The sequence below is a fragment of the Callithrix jacchus genome, chromosome 6 (assembly GCF_049354715.1).
Source record: "Callithrix jacchus isolate 240 chromosome 6, calJac240_pri, whole genome shotgun sequence".
NCBI lineage: Eukaryota > Metazoa > Chordata > Mammalia > Primates > Cebidae > Callithrix > Callithrix jacchus.
Genome location: NC_133507.1, coordinates 12493965 through 12514285, shown reverse-complemented (window position 1 = coordinate 12514285; position 20321 = coordinate 12493965). Strand labels below are relative to the sequence as shown.

The 20321-nt window shown below is 40.7% G+C and overlaps 1 protein-coding gene across 19 annotated transcripts in view; it reads left to right on the top strand.

Annotated features, from left to right (window-relative positions):
- Nucleotides 1–20321, top strand: part of LOC128932316 (uncharacterized) — a 455935-nt gene that overhangs the window by 57491 nt on the left and 378123 nt on the right. For 17 of the 19 annotated variants that reach the window (XR_013536601.1, XR_013536612.1, XR_013536610.1 and 14 more), the window contains 2 exons: nucleotides 9810–9916; nucleotides 13499–13660. The exons of 1 other annotated variant lie outside the window; for it this stretch is intronic. The gene's annotated coding sequence lies outside the window, so the exon portion shown is untranslated. The remainder of the gene's footprint in view (nucleotides 1–9809; nucleotides 9917–13498; nucleotides 13661–20321) is intronic. One more of the 19 variants, XR_013536600.1, reaches the window with a different exon arrangement.

Sequence of the window (20321 nt, the reverse complement as noted above, 5' to 3'; positions counted from 1 at the left end):
CTGAAGATTTTACTTCTCTTGGTAGGAGGCAGGTGTGTAGTAGATGAAAAGTTAGTGGGAGCAGTAGAGTAATCTACATATCTTAACCAGCATAGCTACTTCAGGCCATAATTATTATAGCTACTGTGAACAGGTTCGCACCTATGTTTTCTGGTTCTTAATGCATCTAAAAGAGAGTCTGAGGCTGCATAGTTTCTATGAATGCATGTGTAATGTCTGTTTGATAAGTGTCTTCTCACGCCCTGAGGACTTTTATAGGCAATTTGCATTTCACAATGAGAGAAATCAGCTGGAGAGGGTTTATTGTTTTTTATAATAGAGAGGAGTGTGAAAATATCCCAGTTCTACAGATGGCATTTCTCGTTAGCCTTGAACATATACATGTGCAAGGATTGCTTTATCTTAACTAATACAGCCACCCAAAAGGCTATTTTTAGAGGTGAATTTGCAATAATTTGCGTTTGGTTGGATTGCAATAATTACTGGAACTTCTTTAAAGACAGACAGTATTTATTTGAACTCCTGGCTCTAGAGTGACTTCATAATACTGGGAAGGAAATTTCCTTTTGTGTTGATCTCTTTTAAACAGTAGATTGCAATATGTCTATAATGCGATCAGCCTGATTTTTAAATAACTCAGAAGGCAAACCAGAGACTCCAGAGCTAGTACAGAAGAAATTACATGCATATGTGAACCAAAAAAGCTGTGGTGATAGATCTCTAAAGAGATCTGTGAAAGAAAACCACTGTATATAAAAACGCATACCGATGAACAATAAAATCTTATCGGAAAACTTCAGGATCCTTGCAATGTATAAACTTAGCTCGAGTGTCATAGCATTTCATCTTCAAGTTGAGGTTGAGTATTAACTTCTAAATTTGACCAGGGAATAATGACAAATGATTCCTGTGAAACCCCATCTCTACTAAAAAGATAAAAATTAGCCAGGTGTGGGTGCAGGTACCTGTAATTCCGGCTACTCAGGAGGCTGAGGCGGGAGAATCACTTGAAACCGGAAGGTGGAGGTTGCAGTGAGCTGAGATCCCACCACTGCACTCCAGCCTGGGTGACAAGAGTGAAACTCGGTCTCAAACTTGCCATGCTCAGTGGCTAGATTTGCATCACTTTCAGGTATTCTTAGTTTATAGCATGCATGGTTTTCTAAACTATCTTTTCCCTGTCTCAGCTAGTTTCCTGTCTTGACCAAATAGAGTACATTATGCGACCAGTCATCAAACTTGGATGACCTCTTCCTTTGGAAAACTGCCTGAGAAAATATGTACACATATATTTTGGGCAAGTTATTAAACCTAACAGTAAAAACAAAATATTATTTCTAAACAAATATCTTAGCCCACTGCCATCTGCATGACACTCCAAGACATACCTATTTGTAAGACTTTCTATTTTCTATGCTTCAAATTACTCTGAAATTACAGTCTACACAACTGATTATCAGATAGAAATATTGAAACAGAAATAAAGTATTTTTCATACTCCTTCAAACCTGATGAACCAAGAGTTTTTTCCTCTGCTCTTCAGTCTGTCATTTCTCTCAGAATAAATAGCTAAATTGAGCCACCTGTGAAGAAAACAATGTGATTTATTTCCACTAAAGGTAATTCCCATTCTGATAACTTCAGCCTAAAAGCAGAAGCCTCCTAAGCCACTTTCTTCACTGAACAGTTTCTGAATGGCTCTTTATCTTCAGAATTGCACCTCACCTCTGGTTCCTGGGGATCACAGTAGATTTTAAGGGTCCACTTGGATGTGGCACAGTTTTAGTTGTTGTTCAATTTTAATCAAACAGGCATTATTTCTTTCTACTAGAAATTTTCTATCCATGTCATGATAGCTGCCTAGTAGATGGCATCCATGCTCTATCCGTGATGCACCATAGAACACCTTGATAGACTGATAGACTCAGGAGCTGAAGATGTTAAAATTATTGACTCTCTCAACCATGAGAAACAGGGTTAAAAAGTTTCTTTGAAATACACCCTATTTTCAGACACATCCAACTCAGAGAGAGGTTATTTTATAAAATCAAATTATTTGTATAAAATAATGATTTAGAGATAATATATTAAATTTATTAAAATTGAGTTACCAAAACCTTTTTGAGAAGCATTCTGTGCTTAAATACACTTTGGCTGATTGAAATTTGGGTTTGTTCTTTCAGATGATTCATATTAGGCTATTTGTTATTTTGTGGTATGTAGAATGGTTTAACACTATTTAAATTGAAATATTAGCAATATAGTTTTTATAATCAACTATGTATATGTGTGCACATCTACATATATGCATATAATCAGAATGATAATATTTCTACCATTTTTTAGAAAGATGAGGACATAAAAAATGTTTGTGGTAAGGAATGTACTTCACTGAGACAAGTGTTATGACAATTTGGTTGTATTTTACTGGCTAGAATGAATTTTGGTCCCCGATTTCACCTCTGTTATTATTAATTTCTCTCTTCTATCAATATTAAATCAAAACTATATTACTTATCTTCAGATTTCAGGATGCATAAAAATGTATAGTAGGAAGGTTAATGTCCCATAATCCTCAAAATAGCACTGGTAGGTGAGCATTAAGCATCTTTATTTCACATTATTTAAGGAACTCACACAAAATATTCCTAAAAGTTTCATGAATGTAAATACTCAGTTTAATACTGGAAATAATCTAAGTGTCCAAAAATAGAAGAACGTTCAATACGTTATGCTTTAATGAAGGACTTATGTAGCTATTAAAAATGATGCTTGCAGGCCGGGCGCGGTGGCTCACGCCTGTAATCCCAGCACTTTGGGAGGCCGAGGCGGGTGGATCACAAGGTCAAGAGATTGAGACCATCCTGGTCAACATGGTGAAACCCCGTCTCTACTAAAAAATACAAAAAATTTGCTGGGCATGGTGGCACGTGCCCGTAATCCCAGCTACTCAGGAGGCTGAGGCAGGAGAATTGCCTGAACCCAGGAGGCGGAAGTTGCGGTGAGCCAAGATCACGCCATTGCACTCCAGCCTGGGTAACAAGAGCGAAACTCCATCTCAAAAAAAAAGAAAAAAAAAATGATGCTTGTAAAAAGCTTTCCACAACATAAGTCAATGCTGTTGTTTCGTTAGAAAAGAAATATATAAAATACATTTCGAGAATCGTCTCAGTCATGCCAAAACATGTGCTTAAGAAACAATGGGACCTCAGCTGGGCACAGTAGCTCGCACCTGTAATCCTAGCACTTTGAGAGGCAGAAATGGACAGATTGCCTAAGCTCAGGAGTTCAAGACCAGCCTAAGTAACACAATGAAACCCTGTCTCTACTAAAACATAAAAGAAATTAACTGGGTTTGGTGACAGAGTGAGACTCTGTCTCTACCAAAAAAAAAAAAAAAAAGGAGATCCCATGTAATTGTTAATTGTGGTCACCTCTAGACAGTTTCTGATTTTTTTTTAGCTTTATTTGTGTTTTCTAAATTTCCTCCATAATTATTCAACACTTTTATTGTTGATTAAAATCTGTAAAGATAGAACTTTCATTGTCTTTTCTATAACGAATCACTGAGCTTACAAAGATTTTGTACTATTCAGATACCTAGGGATGGTGATGAGGGATGGGACTGAAATAGTGCAGTTCAAGAGTATTCTCAGATCCCTTAAGGCAACATCAACCTATTCCGTGATGTTTTCTAGCTGGCACTTCATCAGCATATTGATTTTAAAGTTTTATTGACTCTTGCTAGGCATGTTGTAAGCTCTTTCTGTAAGCCATCGGTCCCTCTGCTCTTCACTCCTTGGCTTTGATTGAGCTATTGAATGTTTCTTATGTGAGGCCAGGTCACATCAGTGAGATCTCTAGCCTCTGAAGAATTGAGATGTCCAGCTATCTGCAATGTCTTAAACTTTACAAATCCCCGTACTTGTGTGTAGATGTAAATTCTGCAGGCACTAACTTTTCTGAAATTTCGTCTTGCTCCTTACTCCGTACCTTGGCTCATGCTCTTCCCATTTGCAAAGCCCTCTACATCTATTCAGTAAGCAGACATTTCTTGGAGCTTCAACCCTGGGTCAGGCTCTGGGCTCCCAGCTGAGGTTGCAAAGATAATAAAGCCAGTCTTATAAGGAAAATGACACAATCACGATACTGGTTGAATAGGGAAAAAAATGGAAAAATGTATTATGGGAATGGGAAGTGAGCATAATTAATCTCTGTAAAAATGTTGAACCAGGACCAATATGGTGGTAGGGAGGATTTATAATTAGCCCCGAAGATGAATAAGTGGGAAGGAAGGAAGGAAGGGAGGGAGGGAGGGAGGGAGGGAGGGAGGGGAGTCCAATTAGAGAGGGTAGGGCATGTAACATAGAAAGTACAGCACTGGAAATCATCAGAACATATGGTACCTGTTATTTTGTGAAATATATATTTGGTCTTCATCCCATTTACTGCCATGCAACTCCTAAAATCCTTGGACTGTCCAAAGTGCTGTCTTTATGTATGCTAATGTTGACTGATAGCTTCAGGGTGGGGCTTGTCAGGAGAAAGACAGTGGCATGGTTGGAGGGTTTGAACTTTCAGCCCAAACTGCCCTCCATGTCCTGGGAGGGGAGAGGGGCTAAAGGTCAAGTTCATCACTGGTAGCCATTAAACCAATGGTTTAATCAATCATGCTTATGTAGTTGGACCTCCATGTAAAAACCCAGAAGGACAGGATTCAGTGAGCTTCTGGATACCTGACTATGTGGAGGTTTCTGAAAGGTGGCATACCCAAGGAGGACATGGAAGCTCAGGGCCCTTTACCCCGTACCCTGCCCTATGCATCTCTTCATCTCTATCCTTTGTAATGTCCTTTGTATTAAACCAGGAAGCATAAGTAAATGTTTTCCTAGTTCTGTAAGCTGCTCCAGCAAAGTAAGTTAGGGTCATGGGAACCATAACTTGAAGCTGATAAGTCAGAAGTTATTAAGATCTGGACTTGTGACTGGTGTCTGAAGTTGGGGGCAGTCTTGGGGACTGAGCCCTCAACCCGTGGGACCTGATACTATCTCCACGTAGATAGCATTGGAAGTGAATTGGAGGATGACTAGCTCATGTCCCCTGCAGAATTGGCTGCTCACCAAAGATCTGAAGAAATCTCCAGATATTTTGGGGTCACAGAAGTCTTCTGTGTTGACTGTTGTGTTGGTATGAGAGATTTTCCAAGATGATGCCTGTGAAGGAGCAGAGCTCAAGGTGAAAAGATAGGTGAGCACTCAAGCTGGAGGTCTTTGAATGTCTGCTCAGATCTCAACAAGGGGCACATAGGCAAGAGCTGGGGATTCTAAGAGCATCAATTCAGCAGAGGCTATATAAGTGTCCATACACACAAAAAGGTGCTCCACATCACTGATCATTGAGGAAGTGCAAATCAAAATCACAATGAGATATCAACTCACATACATTAGGATGGCTACCATTAAAAAAAAAAAAATAGCTGGGCGCTGTGGCTTAGCCTGTAATCCCAGCACTTTGGGAGGCTGAGGCATGGATCACCAGGTCAGGAGATTGAGACCATCCTGGCTAACATGGTGAAACTTTGTCTCTACTAAAAATACAAAAAATTAGCTGGGCATGGTGGCATGTGCCTATAGTTCCAGCTACTCTGGAGACTGAGGCAGGAGAATCTCTTGAACCTGGGAAGTGGAGGTTGCGGTGAGCCGAGATCATGCCATTGCACTCCAGCCTGGGCAACAAGAGTGAAACACGATCTCAAAAAAAAAAAATACATGTCAGTGAGGATATAAAGAACTTAGAGCCCTCATGTATTAGTGTTGGGAATGTAAAATAATGAAGTTACTTTAGAAAATAGTATGTTAGTTTCTAAAAAATTGCCCATAGATTTACCATATTATCTACCAATTCCACTTCTAAATATATATGCAAAAGAAATAAAAGTAGTGACTTTGAACTTGTATAAAGAGAGATTTGTACACCAATATTCAGAGCAGTATTCATCACAATAGCCAAAATGTGGAAGTCACTCAAGTGTCCATGGAGAGGTGAATGGATAAACAAAATATAATATACACATATAACAGAATATTATACAGACTTAAAAAAAGAAAATCCTGACACATGCTATGACATCAATAGACCTTAAGGATATTATGCTAAGTGAAGGAAGCCAGACACAAAAGACAAATACTGTATGATTACAGTTACATGAAGTACCTAGAATAGTCAAATTCATAGAGACAGAAAGTAGAATGGTGGTTTCCTGGGGTTGGAGAAGGGAGAAATGAGAGATGAGTGTTTAATGGAAATGGAGTTTCAGTTCTGCAAGATGAAAACAGGTTCTGAATATGAATGATAATGACCATAGCAGGGCATTGAAAATGCACTCAGCATTACTAAATGGGATGCCTAGAAATGCTTGTGATGGCAAATTTTATGTTATGTGCTTTTTACCACAATTAAAGAAGTATCTTCATGTTTAAGTAAATATGGCCATATTGTATAATACAATGCCGATTTTGTTAGAGTTTTTAACATAAAACTTGAGAATATAAAGAGATTTACCAGGCATCACTCCCTGTGCCCGAAAAGCCTTTGGAGGCTCTCATTTAATCCTGTTCACTATTAGCTTTTATTAGTGGATGTGTCTGAGAAACCCTATTAAGGGACCTGGACTTTATTCCATGTCAATTTGGTACCAGTGACAGATTTGAAGCAGGGAAATGACATTATTAGATTTGTGTTTTGGAATGTGATGGGAGGAGAACTAATGGGAGGAAAATGTTGCTGGAAACCAGTTAGATAGGAAACAAAGACCCATAAATGGAAATATAGGTAAACCTTGTTTTTTTTTGTTTATTTACAGTTTGTTTTGTTTTTTTTTATAAGGAGTTTCACTGTTGTTGCCCAGACTGGAGTGCAATTGCATGATCTCAGCTCACCACAACCTCCTCTTCCTGAGTTCAAGCAATTCTTCTGCTTCAGCCTCCCTAGTAGCTGGGATTACAGGCATGCGCCACTATGCCCGACTAGTAGAGAAAGGGTTTCTCCAATCTTGGTCAGGCTGGTCTCAAACTCCCAACCTCAGGTGATCCACTGGCCTTGGCCTCCCAGCTGAAATTACAGGCATGAGCCACCACACCTGGCCATAAACCTTGTTTTATTATGCTTCACGGATATTGCATTTTTATTTTTATTTTTTTCTTTACAAATTGAAGGTTTGCAGTAACCCTGCTCAAAGCAAGTCTGTCAGCACCGTTTTTCCCAAAGCATGTGCTCACTTCATGTCTCTATGTCACAAATATTTCAAACTTTTGTCGTTATAGCTGTTATAGCCCTGTGATCAGTGATCGTTGATGTTACTTTGTATTTGTTTTGGGGCACCGTAAGCCATGCCCATATAAGATGGCACACTTAATTGATAAATCTGTAGATTATTATTGCTGCACTGAGTGGCCATTCCTCTGTCTCTCTCTGCTTGGGTCTCCTAATACCCTGCAATGCAACACATTGAAATTCAGCGAATTAATAACCTACAATGGCCCCTAAGTGTTCAGGTGGAAGGAAGAGTCTGATGTCTCTCATTTTAAGTCAAAATCTAGAAATAATTAAACTTAGTGAAGAAAATATGTTCAAAGCTGAGATAGCTCATAAGCATGATAGGCTGAAAGCTAACCTCTTGCACCGAATAGTTAAGTTGTGAATGCAAATAAAACGTTTTTGAAGGAAATTTAAAGTGCTACTGGTGAACATATGAATGGAAAGAAAGCAAGATAGCCTTGATAATAATATGAAGAAAGTTACTGAAATTTCTCTTAAGACAAAGCCTAATCCAGAGCAGGGCACTAATGCTCATTAATTCTGTGAAAACTCAGAGAGATAAGGAAACCACAAAGGGAAAGTCTGAAACTTGGAGAGGTTGGTTAATGAAGTTTAAGGAAAGAAGCTGTCTCCATACCACAAAAGTACAAGAGGAAGCATCAAGTGCTCAGGTAGAAGCTGCAGCAGATATTCAGAAGATCTAGCTGACGTCATGGTTGAAGGTGGCTTCACCAAATGACAGATTTCCAATATAGACAAAACAGCCTTCTATTGGAAGAAGATGGCGTTTATGACTTTTATACCTAGAGAGGGTTAAGTCAATGCCTGGCTTTAAAACTTGAAGGGACAGGCTGACTCTCTTGATAAGGGCTAATAAAGCTGGTGACTTTAAGTTAAAGTCAATGTGCATTTACCATTCAGAAAATACTAGGGCCCTTAAAAGTTATGCCAAATCTACTTTGTTTATGCTTTATAAATGTAACAATAAAGGATGACAGTCTATCTGTTTATAGCATGATTTACTGAATATTTTAAGCCCACTGTTGAGACCTACTGCTCAGAAAAAAAAGGTTTTCTTTCAAAATATTACTGCCCATTGGATGGAAGGGCAATCTGGCTGTGACATCTGTTACCCCACTGATTGCCAGGGTTGATTCTGCTGATCTGGCTGGCTGCGGGTGGGGTACCTTCCTCCCTTACCACTCTATTTGTGTCCTTCCTGAAGTTGTCCACTAGGTTGAAGAGGATGACCATCCCCAATAGAGAAGGGCCTGTCTTCAGTCATGGGTATATGACTTGCTGCGTTCCACTGCTGGAAATTCCAAATAGACTCTCAAAATATTACTGCTCATTGGCAATTCATCTGATGCATTGTCAAGAGCTCTGATGGAGATATAGAAGAGTAATGTTGTTGCCATGCCTGCTAACACATCTATTCTGCAGCCCTTGGATTAGTGATGTTGACTTTCGAGTCTTATTATTTAAATAGGTATATTTTGTAAGGCTCTTGCTATCATAAATAGTGATTCCTCTGATGCATCTGGGCAAAGTGAACTGAAAACCTTCATGAAAGAATTCACCATTCTAGATGCCATTAGGAGCATTCACGATTCACGAGAAGAGCTGAAAATATTCACATTAACAGAAATTTCTTGAGATGTGGTTTCTTGACATGGAATCTATTCCTGGTGAAGATGCTGTGAGCGCTGTTGAAATGACAACCAAGAATTTAGGATATTACATAAATGCAGTTGATTAAGCAGCAGCAGGGTTTGTGAGGATTGACTCCAATTTTGAAATAAGTTCTACTGTGGGGTAACAAGCTATAAAGCAGCATCATGTGCTACAGAGAAACATCTTTATGATGAGGCAAACTTTATTGTTATCTTCTTTTTAAAGACACTGATCTGTCAACAGCCACGTCCATCAAGCTAAAACCATTACAATTGGGCTATTATAATATTCCAGGCAAGAGACAATGAGTTCTAAAAAAACAAGATTATGACTGGAAAAAAGATTACTACTTCCTGAAGCCTCAGATGATGATTAACATTTTAAAGCAAAAATGCACTTTTAATTAATTTATTTTTATTTTTAATTTTTTTGGGGGGAGACAGAATCTCAGTTCACTGCAGCCTCAGCCTCCCAGGTTCAAGTGATTGACTACAGGTGTGTGCCACCACCTTCAGCTAATTTTCGTATTTTTAGTAGAGAAGGGGTTTCACCGTATTGGCCAAGTTGGTCTCAAACTCCTGGCCTCGAGTGGTCTGCCTGCCTTGGCCTCCCAGAATGATGGCATTACAGGTGTGAGCCACCGTGCCTGGCATTAATTAATTTTTAATTAATTTAATTAATAGACTTTTTTTTTAGACACACTGTCATTGCACATGTAAGTTCTTAAGTGTGTATATGCTTATAATGTATACGTCACTTGTGTGTGTACCAAGAAGCCAAAAAATTTCTGTGACTTACTGCCAAAATATCTGCTTTAGTGTGGTGGCCTGGAACTGAATCTGCAGTCTCCCTGATGACGTGTGTATTGCATGTGCTTCATGCACTTGTAGGCCACAGCAGCGGATGTGCAGAGATGTGGATTAAGGTAGGGAAGAAGTCAACTTGGAGAGGGAGTCTGGGGCCAGCAAATAGAAGGAGTTGAAGGTCCACGTTAAGGATCTTAGATTTTATTCTGGGTACAATGGAAGGCATTTGAGGTGGAGGGGAAGGGGAGAAACTCCTCACTTCACACCAAGAACCTGACGCACCTCATCACCATCTTCACTTTCTGATCCTCTCGTACTGAGTCACAATTCCTGTTTACGTGACTCATTCAATCTCTCTCACATTTGTGCATTTTCAGCAAACATCATCTCTCGCCTCAGATATTATAATGGCCCAATCATAATAACCTTCTCATTCACTGCTTATTCTGCAGCAAAGAGTGATTGTGTTTAAAACCTCTCAATGGCTCTCCACTGCTGAAGTTGACTAGGCTGAAGCTGGCATCCTTGCTCAGGCCTATCACACTGACCTCCTCACTGTCCCTTCAGTTTCTTCTGTCCTCTCCCTCTTTCTGTGCTTCATCCGATTGACCTTTGTTACTATTTTTTTCAAAGAAGAAATAGTGCTTCTTGTCTCTAAGTCCTTTTCCTTTTACCTCTTCCTACAATTTTGCTATAATGCATCTCTCAAATATCAACTTAAATGTCTCCTTCTCAGGAAAATATCCTGGACTCTCCAGAAAGATTCAGATCCCTGTCCAGTATGCTCAGAGCACCTTGTACTGCTTCTTCACAAAATTCACCAGAATTGTAATTGATTTAATAATTGCTTTCTAATTTGTTTAATGCCTGTTTTCCCTGTAGCACTCTAAGTTCCTCAAGTGCCAGGAATGTCCATCTTTAGCATTGTATTCTCATTGCCTGCTCCAGAGCCTTCTACATAGCAAGCCTTTGATACAGCCTTACTGTATATTTACTGAATGAATACATCACTCAGTGCATGCACTGTTGGAATCTGATAGCGCTTCTAGTGCCAACACATGGTGGCAGTCGATTTCATGTCCTCTTTCATTTGATCACCATTTCAGTTTACCAAGGAGAAGAAGCTCTTGTATTCCCCACCACATCCGGCACCACTGAGTAGACTTGGAGCTTGGACTTGATGGTCTCTTGGAGGAGTCACATCATCTAATTAGACCAATCCTGGCTAGATGTAGAATTGGGTTACTATTGAAAGCACAATGAATGAATGAGGTCCCATCAATTATCCATTTTAGAATCCCCTTTAGCATTCAATACTCCTTGTTCCTCAGTCTCAAAACCTTACCTCTCCTAAGGTTTCTCTATCTGACCACTAATTCTCCATCTACATCCTCAATACATGCATTCTGCAGAAATTTCTCCTGAGACCCTTCTGTTCCCCTCCCCTCAGGTCATGAAACACTAGCTCTAAATAGGCCCGTGGCCCCCACATTTGTGTGGCAAGTTCAGCATATCTACTGAGGCCAGAATGTTTCTGCTGGATGTCCTGTGTGGTGTGAAGTTTGATATGCCAGCTTCTTCTCACGGCACCCTAGACAAAGATATGAAACGGAACATAGGAACAACAGCTTGGGGGTCTCTTTGACTTGTCCTTATTTTTCTTTACCTGTGTTCTCTACCTTCTCTCACATCTGCCTCCGTCTTGCAGGTTTCTGGTGCTACCTAAACAAAAGTTCTTTTTAATTTTTATTTCATATTTTCATAGCTTTTTGGGGAACAGGTGGTGTTTGGTTACATGAGCAAGTTCTTTAGTGGTGATATCTGAGATTTTGGTGCTCTCATTACCCAAGCAGGTACAGTACACCCAATATGTGCTCTTTTATTCCTCATCCCCTCTCACCCTTTCCCCCAAGTCCCCAAAGTCCATTGTATCATTCTTATGCCTTTGCATCCTCATGGCTTAGTAAGAACATATGATGTTTGGTTTCCTATTGCTGAGTTACTTCACTTAGAATAAGGGTCTCCAATCCAATTCCACCTAGTTTTCTGTGAATGCCACTGTTTCATTCTTTTTATGACTGAATAGTATTCTATGGTGCATATATACCATAATTTGTTTTCTTTTCTTTCTTTTTTTTTTTTTTTTGAGATGGAGACGCTCTGTCATCAGACTGGAGTGCAGTGGTGTGATCTCAGTTCACTGCAACTTCTGCCTCCTAGGTTCAAGCAATTCTCCTGCCTCAGCCTCCTGAATATCTGGGACTACAGGCTTGTGCCACCACACTTGGCTAAGTTTTGTATTTTTAGTAGACATGGGGTTTCGTCATGTTGGCCAGGATGGTCTCAATCTCTTGACCTTGTGCTCTGCCTGCCTCGGCCTCCCAAAGTGCTGAGTTCACAGGCAGGAGTCACTGCACCCAGCCATACCACAATTTCTTTATCCACTCATTAATTGATGGGAATTTGAGCTGGTTTTATGTTACAGCAATTGCAAGCTGTGCTGCTACAAACATGCGTGTACAAATATCTTTTTCATTTAATGACTTCTTTTCCTCTGGGCAGATAGCCAGAAGTGGAATTGCTGGATCAAATTCTAGTTCTACTTTTAGTTCTATAAGAAATCACCACACTGTTTTTCATAGTGGTTGTACTAGTTTACATTCCCACCAGCGGTGTAGACGGGTTCCGTTTCCACCACATCCCTGCCAACATCTGCTATTTTTTGTTTTTTTTTTTTTTTGATTATGGCCATTCTTGCAGGAGAAGGGTGGCATCACACTGTGATTTTGATTTGCATTCTCCTGATCATTCGTGATGCTGAGAATTTTTTCTTATGTTTTTTGGCCATTTGTGTATCTTCTTTTGAGAATTGTCTATTCATCTTCTTAGCCCATTTTTTGATGGGACTGTTTGTTTTCTTCTTCATAATTTGAGTTCCTTGTAGATTCTGGATATTAGTCTTTTGTTGGGGTTTCATAAGATGTCTCTGAGGCTCCTGAGACAGGCACTGGACAGATTTGCCTGCCTATAGCTCCTAAATTGGTGTGCAGATTATTAATTGTGTCAAAAATGATGCCTGATATTGAGAATCACACAAACTGAATGAAATATACCCGATTCTAATGAACATGAAATTACTTTCAGGGTAAAAATAAGCCTTCTTCCTCGCCATCAAAATCTTGACCTTATGCAATAAAGCAATCAGTGCTTCAAGGAGAGAATGAAATGTGAGTGACAGGAACTTTTAAAAACTTGCACTGTCTTGCTTTATACATTGAGGCGTAAAGAGTTCTGAAGTGATACGAGCAGGGAACTTGTCTGGTGAAGGAGTTCGGAATTCTGAAAAATGACTTGCTGCCGTGTAGAAAGGTCCTATAACTCATAAGCACATTTCAGCGCCTAATGCGGTTTGTGATACTTTATAATCCTTACACATTCCACAGTCCCAGCTCTCTGAAGGTTAGACCTAAGGGATACACTTCAGAAAAGTTACATAAACAACTGTGAACCTTAGGCAAGCAAAATGTACACTTTGAACATGTTGAAACTCTCCATATTAAGTCAGTTTAGCACTTTGATTAAAGAGTTTAATCAATCACCATCCTAAGCTGTTTATTAATCACTTTATCAAGCAGTTGATGCATTGCCGGTTTTAATAGAATCCATTTATTTTGATTTCTACCTACTTCATCTTTCCAAAGGGCTTTTCGAATCAGCTGTGATAAAAAGGAGAGGGAGAGGGAGAAGGAGGAAAAAAGCGAGTAGGAGAGTGGTTACATCTAAAACCCAGCCAGAAATCTCTAACTGCACCTAAGCGTACTTCATTATCAACGCCCTACGACGACTTGGCCAATTTATTACCGGTAAAAAAAATGCTCTGGGGAGTGAATGTTTGGGTGAACCACACGGTTTAGCTCAGATAAACACAGGCCATTCGTTTGCTTTCACACCTGACACCCTCATGATATACGATCCTAATAAGATTAATCTCCACCCACCCCTCCAAGCCCCTCTTTGTTCCAGCCTATTTGTGATCTTCCACTTTTCTTCATGGACATTTTCCCCACCTTGGGTTACAATTTGTGGTTAGAGTTAAAGCCCTTGTTTCCTCACTACAAGGAAAACAAGATTTGTGGGAAGAAAACATTTGTTATGTGGCTTTAATTTTACTGAGAGGCTTTTACGTTCCTATGCCGTTAGCATAAGAGGAAGTGAGTCTTGGAAGACATCCATGCAGCCTAACACATCAAGTCTGAAAGCTGGACCATAAACACTGTAAGCCTGATGGTGTCCTCAACATCACTCTCATTCCCCTCGCCATTCTTCTTACCAATGCCAGGAATTTAGAGGGGATATTGATTATCTGCATTTCCTTTTGTTCTATTCTCATTGGTGGAGTTCATAGAAATGACAAATATCACACAGATATACATTTTAACTGTATATTTTATCTGTCTCTCGTTAAAAAAAATTCAAAAACTTCTTTCTCCATATATTCCCCACGAGGGAAATGATGTCATGGGGGACATTACCTTTTAATGTTAGTATCATAGGCAGGGAGAAACAATTGAACATCGGGTGCATCTTTGTATGCCGCTGCCTATGTTAGGTATTTCCTGTATATTGTTCCAAATAGTTTTGATAATAGCTCCAAGCACCATAATTTCTGTTTAGGAGCAGAGTTTTCCAAAATAGTAGTCACTGGATATGTGTGGCTATTGAAGACTTGAAAAAAATAGCTGATTCAAAATTACTGTGATCTCATAGAGGATTGTATTAGGCCATTCTTGCAGTGCTGTAGAGAAATGCCTGAGACTGGGTAATTTATCAAAAAGAGGTTTCATTGGCTTCTGGTTCTCCGGGCTGTACAGGGAGCATAGCGGCATCTGTTTCTGGGGAGGCCTCAGGGAGCTTCCAGGCATGGCAGAAGGCAAAGAGGGAGCAGCACATCAAGTGGAGAAAGGGAGGGACATGTACTTTTCAACAGTCAGATCTTGTGCAAAGTCACTCACTCTCGAGGACAGCACCACAAGGACAGCACTAAACCACTCATGAGAAATCCATCCCCATGATCCAATCACCTCCCAGCAGACCCCACCTCCAATACTGGGGATTATAGCTTAACATAAGATTTGGATGGGGACACAGATCCAAATTATATCAAGGACAAAGGATGCATATTTGATTTAAAATCCTAGGAATGGGCTAGGCGGGATGGTTCATGCCTGTAGTTCCAGCATTTTGGGAGGGCGAGGCGGGCAGATCATGAGGTCAAGAGTTCGAGACCAGCCTGGCCAACATGGCGAAACCCCATCTCTACTAAAAATATAAAAATTAGCTGGGTGTGGTGGCAGGCGCCTATAATCCCAGCTACTCAGGAGGCTGAGGCAGGAGAATCGCTTGAAACTGAAAGGAGGAGATTGCAATGAGCTGAGATCACACCATTGCCCTCCAGCCTGGGCAAAGGAACAAAACTCCAACTCAAAAACAAAACAAAACAAAAAAACCCTAGGAATGATCCTACCATACAGACACTCTTTATGAAGGAGACCACGTAGATCGTGTAAGCTCTTTTACATCATCTTTTTTTGTCATAAAAACTAGGAGAGTATGATGTTCTTACTTTTGTTGACCAGGCTCTATACTAGATGGCAGGGGTTCAGAGACAAGCAGAACAGTCCCTCTCTCAAGTGACTACAGTCCAATTGAGGGGAAGTCCAAAAAAAATTGCTATTTAAAATGATAAAGCAATGCACCAGGCATTATAGGGACAAAGAAGAGGGAACCAAACTTTCTGGAGGTGGAGTATAAGATGATGGGAAAAGGTCAAGGATTTTTTAGTGGAGGGCATACCTAACCCAAGGGGCCAAAGATCAATTTGAAGTATACCTTGTACATTACTCTGTAGACCTGGAGAGGGAATTGGGGGCTTGCAGGTGGGAGGGAATCAGAGAGTAAAGGAGAGCTATTCCAGAGCAGAGGAGAGTTATTCCAGGTAGGAGCACAGCTTAGGCAGACGTACAAGTAGAGAACCAGCAATGGAGTATAAAGGGAATGACAGAAAACAGAGGTGGAAATTAGGAGAGGTTTCCTTATGGGAAGTTCTGAGTGCCATGTGAAGGATTTTGTCCTTTATTCTGTATCCTAGGAGAAAGCATTGCCAGCTTATAAATGGAGACATGATCAGATTTGTATTTAAGATTTGGCCTGGCATGGTGGCTCACACCTGTAATCTCAGCACTTTGGGAGGCCAAGGCAGGTGGATCACAAGGTCAGGAGATGGAGACCATCCTGTCCAACATGGTGAAACCCCGTCTCTACTAAAAATACAAAAAAAGTTAGCTAGGTGTGGTGGCACACACCTGGGGTCCCAGCTACTCGGGAGGCGGAGGCAGGAGAATTGCTTGAACCCAGAAGTCGGAGATTGCAGTGAGCCGAGATTGTGCCACTGCACTACAGACTAGGCGACAGTGCGAGACTCTGTCTCAAAAGAAAAAAGGATCTATCATTCTGATGGCGATATAGGGAGTTCTGTAGCAGTTAATGTGCGAAACGACGGGGAATTGGAAAGAAAGAGGCTCCAGATTCAAGACATAGCCGAAAAGTGAAGACAGCAGAAAGCAGCCATGGATTGGCTGTGGGGATCCACAGCAGGCTGTCTGGTTTGAGAGACTGAGTTTGTGATCAGGTAAGTGGAAGCAGGTTTAGGGGAAAATATGGGGATATCAGGTTTTGCTACCTTGAATTTGAGATGTTTGTGGACAGCCAGATTGGCAGAGCCAGTTAGTGGCTGGTTATTTCACTCTGCATATTGAGGGCGAGTCTTGAGCTGACAAAGGCAATACCAGAGTCAGTCATGCATTGAAAGCTCACGAGGCTCTGGGATAGGTGGGAGCCTTGCCCAAGCGGAGGAGAGGCCAAGAGCCTGGGAGAGGCTGACTAATAGTGTCCCTAGCAGCTGAGAGCTCTGGCCAGATGACAGCCAAGTTGGGTCTGTTGGCTTTGGCAAGGAGGAGATCATTAAGTATTGGAATGCAGATCACAGAGCATTGATGAGTCACAGGAAATGCGCAAGTGGAGAACTTGAAAGAAGTTCAGTTGAGAAGGGCAGAGAAGAGATTGATAGCATCTGGAAAGAAGCAGAGAGTCAAGGGAGACTTTTAAAAATACATTTATTTTTAATAAGGCAGAGGCTTAAGAAAGTCTTTAAGACAAAAAATAAGAGCCAGGAGGTTACTTCTAATAGACTTAGCCGTTGGAGGTTTACAAACAAAAAAAAGGGGGTCAAAGTCCAAGGCCCCAGTTGGTTTCATTTCGAAGAGGCCAGGTCCCCCTGTGGCTGACTCTGAGCTGGAGTTAAGGGAGCTGGGGTGGATGTGGTTTTATACATGTGTTTGTAGACAGCACAGAAGACTGTTGATGAAGGAAGAAACATTGTCAGTTGTGAGGTGATGGGGCTGGGTGATACTAGGGAAAGTCTGCCCTAGCCAATAGGTGCAAGGGAGTAGAAACTGATCAAAAACAAATTACAAAGTTGGTGAGCAATGCTGAGAGTGGCTGAGTGGTTGTCCACGGAGCTCAGGCGTGCAGCTATAGAAACAATGAGAACAGAATATAACGTGGCTTCAGGTCAGCATTTGGTTGGGTCACTTGAGTTGAAAGTTGTGGTCATAGAAAAATAAAAGGGGTTGGTGAAAGAGTGAGTTAAATAGCTATCATGGGATCCAAGCTCAGATGGGAAAGAGGAGAAGCCAAACAGTAATGGATCGAAGTAATTGGAGGGATAGAGGGACAGGGTGCTCTCATGAGTTTAAGCATTGTCGATTTATTTAAATTCCCTTGATGGATTGATTTCTCCTAGTTTTTGTTATTTTTTTTCCTTTTTTTCTTTCTTTTGTTCTTTCTTTCTTTCTTCTTTTTCCTCTCTCTCTCTCTCTCTCTCTCTCTCTCTCTCTCTCTCTCTCTCTCTCTCTCTCTCTCTCTCTCGTCTTGCTCTGTCACCACGCTGGAGTGCAGTGGTGCAATCTCGGCTCGCTGCAACTTCTGAGTCCTGGGTTGAAGTGATTCTCCTGTCTCGGCCTCCCAAGTAGCTGGGACTACAGGTGCACACCAGCATGCCCAGCTAATTTTTGTATTTTTAGTAGAGATGGAGTTTCACCATGTTGGTCAGGATGGTCTCAATCTCTTGACCTCATGATCCTCCCACCTCTGCCTCCCAAAGTGCTGAGATTCAGGCGTGAGTCATTGCTCCTGGCCTCCTAGTTTTCTAAAGAAGAAATCGAGGCTTAAAGAGCTGATCTGAAGGAGGGTAGCACTAAGCTGTGGCCATTCTGAGTTTAGGGATTATGATATTTACATTTTTGTATACCTAGTAAAATCAATAGGTATTAAAGAAATATAAATGTAGCAAAATACAGACATGTATCTTTAGCAGGCTAGCCTACAAGTTTATACTGGCCACACTCTTAGAGATAGAAATAAGAAATCTGCACAGAAAATGAAAATACTATGAGAATTTATTATATTACCTAAATGTCACAGGAATCTATTACTATCTTCTAATACCTTAGATTTGACCTCCGCTACTTCTAGGACTGTGGTCAGGCAATTGATCTCCGAGAGTCCTTCCAGGACCCTCAGAAGAGAAGAGGCAGTTTGGTTTTTATGGCCTTGCAGTGTATAGAGATGGTTACCACAGCTCCTACCGTTTTGTGGACAGCAGTAACTGAGTCTGATTGATACTTGTATACCAGCAGCTACCTCTGGCTCTTGTGCACAGAAGGTGTTCAATAAATGTTTGTCAAACAAAAGAAGGAAGAAGCAGAAAAGGAAAGAATTAAAGCAGGTAATATATGAGAGTTCTTCCTATTCAGGTGTCTCTGAAGGGTTGTCATGGACTCCTCAAATGCTTCTGTGATAGATCATAAAAATCATCTTGGTTCTCTTCCATCTGGCCACCCTAACTTGTGGATTGCTGAGAAATCCCCAAAACCCTTAGGGATGAGATGTTAACCCTAGAAGACTTGATATCTTTCTCTCCAACTTACTGTTTTTCTATTCTATCTATTTTTTGGGGGGGAGCTTCTAGCCCCTTCTGCCAAAATTTATTCCCTGGTCAACAGATTTTATTTTTCTTCCCTACATAGATCACACTCTGCCTCATACCAAGAGATGCAACCCATGTGTAGTTTTACCCAGTTCTGCATCCTACATCCAATATGTCCAAGATGCACATTCTTCTCCATCAGGTCCGGAAATAGCTCCCATGGTCTAGTAATATATGAATTAAAAAGAAATGTAATCTGATTCTCTCCCCTATATGCTCATCCTAAAACACAGAACAGGAAAAGCAGAGCACAGCAATCACTAGTCCATAACATCCCTGAAATCCCACACATTGGAAAGATAACATGAGGATTCCTTAAGCTTGGACTTAAGGCAAAGGACTTCCTTGTTTAGGCTCAGATCTGCTATCTGGGAGGAGCTACTTGGCATCATGAATTTTTCTCGTGGCCCCCACTCCACCCTATGGGAACTTTTATTCTCTTCCTAGGCCACATCAGGGTGCAGAGGAAGTTTGCTTCTTTGAGGGCAGCCCTGTTTTTGTAGCCTACTTTCAACCCGAGGTTTGTTCTAGGGTTCTGTCACACAACTCCAATCTTTTTAGGCTAGATTTCTGGTTTATTTGGCAACAGAATTCATTTAGAAACTCAGTGGGCCTCTGATGTATTTGTTTCTCATTTAGGTATGTGGATCAGTAGCCACACCCAAAGCTCTTTCTGGATTTTGTGCCATTTACATTTTATTTTATTTTTTTGCCCTAGTTCTTAAAAGTCTCTCTTAATTTACTGATGGCTTCCTTGGATCACACCCTTCATCCAGTCTGTTTTTCAAGGCTGGGACAACTGTTCAACTGGGAAATATCATCTGGTCTTTGCCCCAGTAAGACTGTCATAATTCCACAGTTTACTCCTCAGGGTCTAGAAACAGTTGGGTTTCCCTGCAAATCTTTATATATTTGGACTGTATTCCAATCATTTCTGCTTATAAAGCCATCAATAAGTGCATCTCTTTCATCAATTACCTTGCCAAATGCAGCCTGTAACAACCAACAAAGTGTATCAATCTTTTGCTTTCCAGCATCTTTCCCGTGTGTAACAAGCCCAGTAAGTATGTAATTTACCTTCCAAGTTACAGCAGCTAGTGGTTTAACAGAACATTTTGCCACTACCTGACAATGGATTTCCAGCCAATCATGTCTCTTTCTTTACCAACTTACTCCTAAGTCAATGTGATAAAATTGAAATGTTTTGACGGCTCTCAAGTTCAAACTGCCATATTCCACACTAAGGAGGGCTACAGTAGTTCCCCACATCCATGGTTTTGCTTTCTGAGATTTCAATTACCCATAGTCAACTGTGGTCCAAAAACATTAAATGGAAAGTTCGGGAAATAAACTCTTACGTTTAAACTGCACGCCATTTTGAGTAGTGTGATGAACCCTCACAGCATCGCACTCCATCC